An 11,149-nucleotide genomic window follows, 5' to 3' on the forward strand; every position below is an offset into this window, starting at 1 on the left:
CTGGATGTTTGATTTTTATCATTCCCGGTACATGTTTTGAGGAAATGGCAAATACACAGATTGACACCCACTCAGAAATATTTGTATTGGTGCTTCTGACGTGAATGCTAAGCAGTACAGCATGTTTCCAAATTTCTAGCAGAGTGAATTGCGTCATGGTGAATTGCGTCATGGTGAATTGCGTCATGGTGAATTGCGTCATTCTTACAGACGGTGCCCTGCTGACCCTTCTATACTGTGTAGTTGACAAAATCAAAAGCATGTGCATGTGCTAAATTAAAAGTATAAAATGGCAACAGTTTACCCATTGTACCCTGTATATACATATATTTATATACATATAAACACCTACAATTTTTCCTTTCCTTATAGTTCATTTATTGTTTTTGGAAATGCTGAATATGTATTTTTATATAGATTCTTTGCTTAGAATATACCAGTGGACTTGGATGTTTGACATCCCTTTGAAGGATTTCGGTCCTCACCTCTTTTATATATATATATATATATATATATGCCATCTTATCTCTCTTGATCTCTCCCTCGCACTCTCTCTCCCTCGCTATCTCTCTTTCCCTCTCTTTCTCCCCAACCATGGTGGTAGCCATGTGTCTCCTATATTGCAAACCCCTTATTTCTATCCCTCTAACTTCTGTCCCTCTAACTTCTGTCCCTCTAACTTCTTATCACCTGGCACACAAAACCATCTCCTTCTATACTACACTCCCTACCTGAATTGAGGTGTCTTGTGTTGCAAGTTACTTGGTGACCTCACTGCTGGTGGTGCCACATAAAAAGCCCCCAGTGCCACTCTGTAAAGTGGTTGGTTTCGGGATAGGTATCCAGCTGTAGAAACCATGCTACAACAACAGTAAAGCTTGGCACAGTGTTCTGACTTACAAATACCTGTTGAACTGTCCAGTACAAACCAGCATGGAAAATAGACGTTAAATAACGAAGATGATATATACACATGTATATTTGTACATACATATACATACACACACACATACATACATACATTCATGCATGCAAACTATACTTATATATATATATATATATATATATATATATAAATATATATATATATATATATATATATACACACACATACATACACACACATACATACACACCTATCTATATCATTCTAGTTATATGCCAACCTGTCTCTCCCTCTTTCCATCCCTCACCCTCTCTCTCTCCAGATATATATGTATATATACATACATACATGCATATATATATATATGCAAGTATATATATGCACACACACACACGCACACACGCACACACGCACACACACACTCACACATATATACATATAGATAGATAGATACGTAAGTAGACAGATAGAGAGATAGAAAGATAGATAGATAGCATCTTGTCTTTGGTGAACCTTTCCAACTTAGGCCAACATACAAATGTAGATATTAAAATGTTGATTTGTTTTATTGTTGTCGTTTAGCCTGAGGAGAACTTTTCTCAAGCAGACAGATTATTGAAGCTTTCTAGTCATGACTATTCTACCTCTTTCTCTCAGGCACTATCTCCAGAACTTCATTACACTGGATATCTTTTTTTTTTTTTAAAGATGTGAAATTGTGGTCTGAGGGTAATTAATTCACTATTTCTTGATGGTTGTGCTACCACATGGAGATAATGATGATGATGCTGATGACGATGATGACGATGATGCTGATGATGCAGATGATGATGATGATGATGACAACGGCGTCTATGACGATGATGACAGTGATGATGATGATAGCAATTGTTATATTCTTGTGATAGTTTCAGAATCATATCTTTCTACTGAAACAGATCTTCAATGATTATATACACTTACTTCACATTCATGGGGCACAGAGAAATGTATCAACTTCAATGGGACATCTACCAAACAATCAATCAATGACCTGATAATTTATTTCACAAAACTGGGATCAATAGACCCCAGTGGCTTGATTTTTATACCCTTATATATATTTAATCTTATAACAACAGAAAAATGCTAACATGGGCATCATTCACTACCGACATATTTAAGCCTCCTGCTTCTCATAGATCACAAGGTCATCAATGACTTTTCTTCACTGTTCTTGACTTTGAGTTGTCTTATCTACATCTCTCCCGTTCAATCCTTGTTGCTTGTAACTTTTGTTTAGATTTTGCTATGCCATGTCATATGTTTTCCTGATGGAAGGCTTTACTCTTTTAGGTCTTGTTCATTTTCAGTTGTCATTGATGCTTCTGTAATTTTGTTTTTCTTCTAGGTAGGGGTGTCAGCCCTTTGCAAACTCCTTTTTTACCTCATGGAAAAGGGAGTCCAAATTAGTCTCATCACTAAATTTTGACCAATTCAATGTTGGAGGGTCTACCATGAGCTTAAGCTAAACTGGTATTGCTTTCAGTGCCATTAAGGTGCACAAGCCAGTACACCACAACAAAGATTGAACCTTGTCATGGAATATGACTCATGGTTGGATGTAATCTTAGATCAGCAGCTCAGTAATTCAGCTGTTTATTATATGTGGTTCACAATGAGCAAAGATGACCTAAAATGGCTGGGGATAGGAACGTCATCCTGTTGTCAAAACCATGCAATAAATGGAAACATACATGCAAGATGTGAACTTCAGAAGCTACAGTATGGACATGACATGTGCATGTGTGTGTGTATGTGTATATATACAGGTGCAAGAGTGGCTGTGTGGTAAGTAACTTGCTTTCCAACCACATGGTTCCGGGTTCAGTCACACTGCGTGGCACCTTGGGCAAGTGTCTTCTACTATAGCCTCAGGCTGACCAAAGCCTTGTGAGTGGATTTGGTAGACGGAAACTGAAAGAAGCCCATCGTATATATGTATATATATATATGTATGTGTGTGTGTATGCTTGTGTGTCTGTGCTTGTCCCTCCAACATCGCTTGTTAACCAATGCTGGAGTGTTTACGTCCTCATAACTTAGCAGTTTGGCAAAAATAGACCGATAGAATAAGTACTAGGCTTACAAAGAATAAGTCCTGGTGTCGAATTGCTCAACTAAAGGCAGTGCTCCAGCATGGCCATAGTCAAATGACTGAAACAAGTAAAAAGAAAGAAAGAATGTATATATATATATACGTATATGTATATATATAGTAATCACTTGCCATATTGCAGTTCACCTATTGCGCCCTCAGTACATTGTGGATTTTCTGGCTAATATATGTAAATTTATATCGTGGACTCCTCAGTATATTGTGGGTTATAGATATTTATATTTTTTTAGATTTTAATTATTTCTGTATTAAAATAAGCATTTTCACACCTAAAAAATTAATAAATTAATAAATAAAAGTACAGTACAGTACTGCACTGTATAACACATTAATTAAAATTTATTAAAAGAAAACATGTTGTGCATTGTAAATGAGTAAACAAAAAATCGCAGATACTGCATGGAAAATGAAACTCGGGCGGTGAGTGTGTGGTGTTGTTTTGTATTTATAATAAAATATACAAAATTATAAAAATATACAGTACAGTACTGTTTCTACTTTGTAGATCTTCACCTATCGTGGGGGATTTTGGAATGTAAAACCCAGGGTAGTTGAGGGATTTCTGCATTTCCACATGCACCTACATGCTCTCACATACACACGCACGTGCACCTTCATTTTGGGATCACCACTACTTTATTATCTCCCCTTCTTCCTAGCTTCCTAAGTAAAGGTAAAGTTACCTTCTTGAGTCATGTAAACTCATAAGTGCCAGCTTCCATGGCATATACATTTCCCATCTGGATGAGACACCAGTCTGTCACAGGATTACTCGTTCTTGCCAGCTGAGTGGACTGGAGCAATTTGAAATGAAGTGTTTTGCTCAAGAGCACAACACATCACCCAGTCTAGGAATTGAAACCACAATCTTACAATCATGAGTCCAACACCTGTAACCACAAAGCCACGCTTGTTTCTCTGGGATTGGTCAAATTGATGAAGATACCTGTGAAGAGAATCCAATAAGATTTGAAAATCAATTAAGGTTGTTCACCATTTCTTTTCAATTTATGGAGAAACAGCTAAATTAGCCCTATTTGTATAGGTTATATATATAAATAGTTACGTAGGACAGAGGACAAAACACATGATATAAAGAATTAGAGAATTGAGAAAATTGAATAAAATAAATACATTTATTATTCATAAGCATTAGATTATCTATTGGATTACTCAGAGTTGGATTAAATATTAGTCATTGAACACTTGGAAAATATCAAATCACTAGGCATAAGTAGTCCATTAATGGCAGTAGTTAAGGTAGTGGGTAGTGATTTTCTTCACTACTTCAGGGAGTGATGACCCTGCCTGACACGAGTCCTGGGCTCAGCTGGCTCCGGCTGACAGTACTCGGTATGGGCCCCCTATCCAGGGTTATGGAAAGGAGACAACTTTCAATGAAATCCAGAGTGGAGACCCATAGGTGGTTTAGTGTTTGACTTGACACTCTTCTGGCAGCTCCTGCAACCAAGCTGGTGCCAAATGTAATGTTCTGCACTCCTTTGGACTACGTCAGCAAGGTCGAGAGAGGAATCCTGATGATTGGGCTACCCAGGATTTCCTTACATCTAGCCCAGGCCTGCGCAAAACTGATTTTATGCACAACTCCATTGTCTCCCGAGACAAAAGGATGCCAACAAATGGTAGTAGATTAATTAGTTGATGTTGTCTTGAGTCCTGGCAAATGACATTCTGTTTGAAACTGGATATAATGAAAATTTAACTTGGTGGGTAAACATCTTTTTATCTAAGTATGCATACAAAGATACATATCCCTCCTAGGCACAAGTCTGGGCAAGGTTCTTTATGGAAGATCAGCAGTCACCTGTGCATATCAGCCTCCTCTCTTCATGCCACTGGTGTTATCTATGGGAAAGGCAAAGGCCGATACAACTTGGCACCAGTAACACTGCAACTCATTTCTACAGCTGAGTGGACTGGAGCAACGTGAAATAAAGTGTCTTTCTCATGAACATAACACACATCCCAGTCCGGGAATTGAACTCATAACCTCACAATCATAAGCTTGTCATACTAACCATTGAGTCATGTACCTTCACATAGAAATATGGAATGCTTCACAAATTCGTGTGTCATTCTTGCGCAGGAGCCATGCTAATCTTCTCTGTATCATTCCAATTTTAGAATATGTATTGCCATAGCTATATATATATATGTGTTAAACAAGAATATTATTGACAGTAACTTTGAAGTTTTGGCTAGTTAAACCATCATTGTATGGTGGCTTAACTGGCCAACAATGGCTTAACTAGCTGAAACTTTGAAGTCACTATCAATAATATTCTTGTTTAAAAATAATAAATCTGTATTCTACAAAAATATAGACTAACCCTTCAAATTAAAATTGTTTTACTTTTAACTGAACGTAAAAACAAACATTAATATATATATATGAGAGAAAGAGATAAAGAGATGATGACTGTGTGTTTCTATATATACATTAGGTATTTTTAGATTTATTATTTGTCTATATCTTTATGATTTGTATGCATGAATAATTAAATGTAATTTATAACATATATCCATAACTGAGCCTTACACCTGCACACATATACGAATGAATAATAGATGAATTTCAATAACAATATATTTTAGAATACTCCATTCTGTTTGCATGAAAAACAACTGAGCTGAGGCTTGCCACAGCACAGGCGCTGCCAATAGATACCTGAAAACATAGTAAATTGGTAATTATTGATAAATGAGGCAATGCTGAGCTATGGAAAATCTGTGAAGAAAATGGTAAATGTTAATCTTTTGGAATGATGATTGTCAGTGTATCTGGTTAAGGATAAGGTAGTGTTGACCTTTGCCACTGAAGGAAAATACCAATGTTATGATTATTGATGATAGAGTCCCACTAATAAATCAATGTTCGCGTAACAATATAGTTTATTAGATTTTTGCAGCATTATCTATCAACTGTTTGATAGTGATCCTTTAGAATGGTTTACATTTCTCACAGTTAATAGCTCAGAAAGAGATTTGAAACAAAAATTTAATTCATTATTCCACCTTTCTCACCATATTTAAGAATGCTATTTAGCTTTGCAAGTAGCAAGGTTGGTTTTCTGAAGTTCACTAAACTGGAAATAATTCTTTTGACATCAAGTAAAATCTACGGATTATTGTAATTATTGTAGCATAACTGGGCATACTATCAAACAGTATCTTTGTTCCTCAATCTAGCTGTAAGTTTAATTATTATATTCTTGCCAATATGGTGCATGTGGAGTGTACGTAGGACAGTGAGGTGTCAGTGGCGGTGGTAGTGGTGGTGATGGTGGTGGTTAGTGGGAAAAATATAGTTGTTGCATTGTGATGCTACTTTGCTATAGTGTGATATATGTCCTTAAGATGGTACGTTCTACTTCATCATCACCATCATCATCATCATCCTCCTCCTCCTCATCCTCCTCCTCCTCCTCATCATCATCACCATCATCACCATCATCTGTAGTTGCAGTAGTGAAGGCAATAGTACTGTCACCCACCACCACCACCACCATCACCAGTATTTTCAACATTACCTTTGTCATCAATTTCATTCCTCCTCCTCCTCCTCCTCCTCCTCTTCTTCCTCCTCCGCGCTGCCACCACCACCACCACCACCACCGCCGCCACCACCACCATCATCATCAGCATCATCATCATCAGTAATCACTGCCATCATAATCATTATCACTATTGTCACTCACATGATGGACATTACCATTTTCACCATCACCAACACCAACCCAATCTCTGCCATGATGATGATGATAACAATAACAACAACAGCAGCAACAATAACTACTACTACTACTACTACTACTACTACTACTACTACTACTTTTGCTACAATCACTCCACCCCTAATACCACCGTTGCCACCAATGACCATCAACTGCAGCAAAAACAACATTATCAAGTGCTTTCATGGTACCAACTCCCTGCAGCTATAATAACAAACATAAGCAAGCCAATCATCATTTAGACAGAGAATGATGGACAGGAGAGGGGGAGAGGGCGGGGACTGGTGGTTGGGGGTTGGAGGGGGCACCAGCAAGGAGATGACGAGCCCTTATTTACATGATATATCTCCCCGTTTTACCCCCTTTCCTTCTAGTTCGTCATCTTTTACTTTCATAACATATTTTGGAAGGTTGCCATAGTGAAAAATGATTACAGGTGAGGGACACAAACAGACAGAAAATATCTTGATCAAGCCTCTCTTCGCCTCTCTCTCTCTCTCTCTCTCTTTCTTACACAGACTCTATCACTTTCTCTTTCTCTTTCTCTTTCTCTCTCTCCTTCTCTCAAATGTTGTAGGGTTTGTAAACGAAAAGAAAGCTGTGTTGAGGAGGGACTATCACTTCACTGTGATTAGGAGTGGAGTGAGAAATCATGCTGCTTAGACTTCTGATAGACAGAGAAATAATTGCCAGAACATTAATATATTTTCGTCAGGGAAGACAAGCTGACAAAGCAAAAGACTTATTGTACACATGAGCAAACACCTTGTAGATAGATGTCAGAGCTATTACCATCATGGCTAGAAATTACTCTAGCTTTGGCTACACCAGTAAACATTTCAATGCTTACCTTAGTGTAAATGATGAAGTAGTTTCATTACAAAAATATTTGGTTTTAGTCTTAACTGGCATCTTAGTTATATTGTATGAATAATTACAAGAAATAATTCAAAATATAAATAAAGGAATTTTTGAAAATGAAGAAAATAGGTGCAGACGTGACAGTGTTGTAAGAAGCTTGCTTCCCAACCACATGGTTTTGGGTTCAGTTCCACTGCATGACACCTTGGGCAAGTGTCTTCTACTATATATAGCCTTGAGCTGACCAAAGTCTTGTGAGTGGATTTGGTAGAGAGAAACTGAAAGAAGTCCATTGTATGTGTGTGTTTGTGTGTATGTATGTATGTGTGTGTGTATGTCTTTGTGTTTGTGTTAGTCACCTACCACTGCTTGACAACCGGTGTTGGTGTATTTATGACCCCGTAAATTAGTGATTTGGTACAAAAAGACCGATAGAATAAGTACCAAGCTTTAAAAAATAAATAAGTACATGGGTTGATTTGTTCAATAAAACCTTTCAGGGCAGTGCCCTAGCATGGCTGCAGTCTAATGACTGCAACAAGTAAAAGATAAAAGAAGATAAATATAGATAAATGACTTGAAGTTAAGTAAATTTATAATAAGTTAATAATCCCATCGCTTCTGCCTTTTATCATATAAACTCATAAGGCTGCGAGCAGATGGAATCAATAACATGCTGCTGAGTAAAATGCTTAGTGACACTTTGTCTATCTGTATGTTTTGAGTTCAAATTCTGCCAAGATCGACTCTGTCTTTCATCCTTTCAAAGGTCAAAAAAATAAGCACCATTTGAATCCTGGGTTTGATGTAATCAACTTACCTCCTCCTCCAAACTGAATGGCTTTGTGCCAAAATTTGAAACCATTATCAATAATTTAGAATTAGGCAGTGAGCTGGCAGAATTGTTAGCATACTTGGTAAAATGATTAGTGACATATTACATCCATCTTTATGTTCTGAGTTCAAATTCTGTCAAAGTTGACTTTGCCTTTCATCCTTTCATGGTTGATAAAATAAGTACCATTTGAGCCCTGGGGTCGATGCAATCGACTTATTCTCTCCTTTAGACTGAGTGACCTTATGCCAAATGTTGAAACTATTATACGAACTCTTGCCAGTATAGGACCGTTGGAGCTGGCTAACAAGGCTCAAATCCTCAGATTCATAAGAATGGGAAATGTTATGTAGTAATTGGTAGAATTTTTTAAAAAATCAGAGAAAGTGATTTGCTGTATTGCTGTATTTACCTCCAGCCCTTTATGTTATGAGCTCAAATTCCACCAAGGTCAGCTTTATCTTTCATCTTTCTGGGGTCAATAAAATAAAATATCATTCAAGTACTGGTATTTATTTAATCTATAGATACTGGTACCAGCCTGAATTCTAGTAAGAGACTATAGGAGAAAACCCCATATGAATGTTTTTAGTGGTGCTGTCATTTCAAGATCAGATGAGAGTGTAAACATGAACAGTCACAATATTGCTGAGAGGAGTAGTGACAACAGGTATTATTAGGTTTGAAAATAATGTAGCAAGCTAGCAGAATTGGTAGCCAGACAAAGGCCAGACAAAATGCTTATCAGCATGTCATCCATATTTACATTTATGTTCAGGATTTAAATTCCACTGAGGTCATCTTTGCCTCTCATACTTTTGGGGTTGATAAAATAAGCAATTGTCAAGAAGTGATGTTAATAAGACCAAAACATGTGATCAACTAATCCCTTCCCCAAAATTTCAGATCTTGTAGCTATAATACTTATAATAGAAAAGATTATTAGGTTTGAAATGAAGAATGAATTTCAATATAAATAATACCACAGAAATCCTGTAATTTATAGCATGCTGAATATCTGTTATCATATATCCAATGCAAAAAGTAACCAAATAGAAAGGAATATACAAAAGCACTCAGGGAGCACAAAACTCCACCAGGGCAACATCAACGTTCTCTCAACAATTAGCCAGAGATGATTTTTAAACTGAGAATATCTGAAATAAACTCGACTGCTCTCACAAGTGAGAAAACTAAAAATGAACGCGACCGCTCTCAAAAAGTAAGTAAAAAAACAGGAAAAATAATCCAGAATCCTTGTCTGGTACTGGATCGGTCTCAAAATCTATCTAATCAGCTTGTACCAGTGACAAGGCCAAACATCCCTAAAAGTTTCATACGAATCCATCCAGTGGTTCTTGAGATATCTTGTCCACAGACAAACCAACCAACAAACAAATGCGACTGAAAACAATATCTCCTCTTTTGCTAAGGTGGAGGTAATAAAAGTGTGTGAAGTCCAGAAATTCTTCAAAGACAAAAAAGTTTTTAGCTGAAAGAAAATTGCTTACTAGAAAAATAGGAAAGGGATCACAAAGAATCTAAGAAAAAACTAGAGGAAATAACCTCAAATGGTCCAATAACACGAATTATGTTAAGCAATAATGTAAAAAATAAAGTGTCTTTTATTTTTCATTTGCTTCAATTTTTGGACCATGGCCATGCTGGGGTACTGCCATAAAGAAATTAGTTGACCCCAGTAATGTTTTTAAGTCTGGCTTTTTGTTTTTATTGATTTCAGTTGTCAAATGGTTTTTGGAGAAAATCACACTTACATGCTCACATACACACACCTGCACACACACACACGCACACATGCACACATACACACACACACACACACACACACACATACACACACACATTCACATACATATGCACATATATACAATACATACACACACATGCACACACACATGCAGCATAACGCACATACACGTGCACACACGCACACACACACACACACACACGCAGTGCAACACACATATGATGGGCTTTCACACAATTTCTTTCTACCAAATTCACCCACAAAGCATTGGACGGCCTGGGGCTACTACAGTAAAGTAGAATAAACTTGTCTAATGTTGTGCTCAAGAAGGGGACTGAACCAACGACCATATGGTTGAAAAGCAAGATTCTTACATGCACAGCCATGACTGTCCCTCTAGAAAAATAAAAATTATGCAAAAACATAAAAAGGCTAGCAATAATTGTTAGCAAGTGGCTTAAATAAAAGGGAAAGCAATTTCAAGAAATTAAGAAATAATTTTATAAAATTAATTTACAGGTGCAGGCGTGGCTGTGTGGTAAGAGGCTTGCTTCCAAACCACATGGTTTTGAGTTCAGTCCCACTGTGTGGAACCTTGGGCAAATGTCTTTTACTATAGCCTTAGGCTTGGATTTGGTCGCCTTAAATTTACTATAGCCTTGTGAGTGGATTTGGTAGAGAGAAACCGAAAGATGCCCGTTGTATAAATATATATTTGTATATGTATATATTTATGTGTGTCTGTGTTTGTCCCCCATCATCACTGATTTTGTTGTGTTTACATCCCTGTAACTTAGCAGTTCAGCAAAATAGACCAATAGAATAAGTGCTAGGCTTACAAAAAATAAGTCCTTGAGTTGATTTCGTTGACTAAAAATCCTTAAAG

At 37.0% G+C, this 11,149-nt stretch overlaps 1 non-coding gene across 1 annotated transcript; it reads right to left on the reverse strand.

Moving 5' to 3' along the window:
* Positions 1-5,106: 5,106 nt before the first annotated feature.
* Positions 5,107-5,212, reverse strand: LOC128248967 (U6 spliceosomal RNA). The gene has a single exon (XR_008265113.2). It is a non-coding gene; the product is annotated as a U6 spliceosomal RNA (small nuclear RNA).
* Positions 5,213-11,149: the final 5,937 nt, after the last annotated feature.

The sequence above is a fragment of the Octopus bimaculoides genome, chromosome 10 (assembly GCF_046866305.1).
Source record: "Octopus bimaculoides isolate indiv1 chromosome 10, ASM4686630v1, whole genome shotgun sequence".
In the NCBI taxonomy this organism is placed as follows: Eukaryota; Metazoa; Mollusca; class Cephalopoda; order Octopoda; family Octopodidae; genus Octopus; species Octopus bimaculoides.